This window comes from Somniosus microcephalus, unplaced genomic scaffold (assembly GCF_052327205.1).
Source record: "Somniosus microcephalus isolate GS21.2 unplaced genomic scaffold, FLI_Smic_1.0 unresolved_chr1, whole genome shotgun sequence".
NCBI lineage: Eukaryota > Metazoa > Chordata > Chondrichthyes > Squaliformes > Somniosidae > Somniosus > Somniosus microcephalus.
The window spans coordinates 74,585,991-74,588,490 of NW_028225179.1; the positions used below are offsets into that span (position 1 = coordinate 74,585,991).

The 2,500-nt window shown below is 49.2% G+C and overlaps 1 pseudogene; it reads left to right on the forward strand.

Moving 5' to 3' along the window:
• LOC147095499 (28S ribosomal RNA) overlaps nt 1-2,500 on the forward strand; it is a 9,295-nt pseudogene that overhangs the window by 3,787 nt on the left and 3,008 nt on the right.

The following is a 2,500-nucleotide window of genomic DNA, read 5'->3' on the forward strand; positions in this document are numbered from 1 at the left end:
GCAGAATCCGGCGGAACACCCACGTAGTGGCCAAATTGACAACCAGTGATGCTGCCGCAGAGCATCAACCTGAGATCGAACCAGAGGGGGAGCCCAGCAACCCCGACGAGCCAACCCCGCATCCAGGGAGAGCTTTCAGACCTCCGGCGGCCATCCCCACGCATAGGGACGTAGATGACCAACTTACCCAAGCCGAGGAACTCCTGGATGACGTGAAGGACCCAGAAAGACGATCTCAGGGAATGGGGATAGTGGAATGTATCGCGGTACAACTGATGACCAGGGGCGAACACCCCAAAGCGAGCAAAGAACCTCCCGGGAGTAGGAAAGCAAAAAAGAGGCACGATAACCACAAGCCAAATACGGGAGCAAGGAAAAGATGGGCACAGCGCAAAGCCATCTTTAGAACAACCCAGCAACTCTACAAATCAAATAGGCGCCAGCTTGCTCACTAGATCATGGGGGCACTGTCGGCACTAACTTGTCCTCTACCCAGAGAGGAGCTAGAAAAATGCTTTCGAGAAAAGCTCTCGAAGCCCAACAATAAGGCGAACCTAAATAAATTCGCACCATACAATGGCCGGTTGGACGATGGGTCGTTGATGAAACCAATAGAGGAAGAGGAGGTAAGCAATGCCATTAAAGAGACGGATGAAGGGAGCGCGGCAGGACCAGATGGCGTAAAGTTGGCTGATATACAAGACATCCACGATGAGGATGAAACAAGGCTACCTCGCCTCTTCTCTCTATGGTTAAAGTCAAGCTCGATTCCTGAGTCACTAAAAAAGAGTCGAACTGTCTTGATTCCTAAGTGCGAGGATCAAGAACGCCTGAAAGACATTGACAACTGGCGCCCAATCACCATTGGTCCAATGCTGCTACGCCTATTCACTAAGATTATGGCGAAACGACTAAGTGAAACTGTCGAAATTAACCCTAGACAGAAGGGTTTCATAACAGCAACTCCAGGTTGCAACGAGAATATTGCAGTACTGGAGAACATAATAAAGGGAGCAAAGAACAAGAGAAAGGGCCTAGCAGTTGTCTTTGTTGATTTGGCAAAAGCATTCGACTCTGTGGGCACAAACTACTATCGAAAGCATTACAGAGAATGAGTCTACCCAGAGACTTCATTGCGTTGATTGAGGACCTGTACGCCAACAATACAACAGTGGTCGAAGGGAACAGAACTAAGACCACGGCAATAGACATTAAGAGAGGCGTCAAGCAAGGCGACCCACTCTCACCAATTCTATTCAACATAGCTTTGGATCCACTGATATGCTCCTTGGAGAAGGCCAACTCAGGGGTCTCCTTGCCCCTGGGGGACAGAAGAGTCAACTGCTCTGCTTTGGCCTTCGCAGATGACATTGCCCTTCTGAGTGACTCACATGTTGGGATGGATCGAAACCTGAAAGCACTCCAGGTCTTTTGTGACCATACAGGTCTAACGATTAACATCAACAAGACCAAAGGCTTCCACTTTACGACAAAAGGGAAGACCTTCCTATACAATCATGGCAAAGCCTGGAGCCTCAGGGACACACCGATTGCATACATCCCCCCAGGAGAAACCGAGAAATACCTGGGTGCCTGGATCGACCCATGGGCAGGCGTGACAGAAGGAGACTGGGAAGAGAAGCTCAAAACCTGGGTTGAAGGACTCAGGGTAGCGGCTCTCCGACCCATGCAAAGGGTAGAGATACTGAAAACGCATGTCATCCCAAGGTTATATTTACACTTGATCCTTTCCGAAGTGTCGCAGAACACACTTGTAAAACTGGACCACATAATCCGCAACTCCACAAAAGAGTTCCTACACCTCCCACCTCACACTACGGATGGCATCCTATACTGCAGTAACAGGAATGGCGGGCTCGGTATGCCCAAACTTGAAGTGCAAATTCCATCCGCAATAATTCGCAAACGCAAAGCACTGGACATGTCCGAAGACATGGTGATAAAGGCATCCTTCCAATACCGGGGCGAGAATAACAGCGAAAAGATCAGAGGATGGCGACAGCTAAAAATCCTCAAGGAAATCGAGGATTTCCTAAGGAGCTCAGAAAAGAGCAACCCGGTGGAAGGAAACCTTACGGACGGCTTCAGGGTTGACATGCCAATATTGGGAAACCGAGCCCCGGGCAGAATAAAACCAGTGAATCGGTATGCAGCATGGAGGGAGTGGGAATTCAAAAAGTGGAGTGAACTGAAAAGTCAAGGTGCCGGTATCACATACTACAAAAACGACAAGATCTCCAGCACCTGGATCAAGCCGACAGTTCAAATTAAATCGGCCCGCTTGATCAATAACCTCCTGCTACGATGCAATTTGTACCCCACACGGTCGACCCTGACAAGAGGTAGACCGAACGCATTAAAAACATGTCGGAGATGCGAGGCTCCAGTAGAAACCCTAGCGCACATTTCTGGCTGGTGCCCATTTGTCAAGAACATGAGAATAAAACGCCACAATAAGATTGCTGACCAACTACGCCTT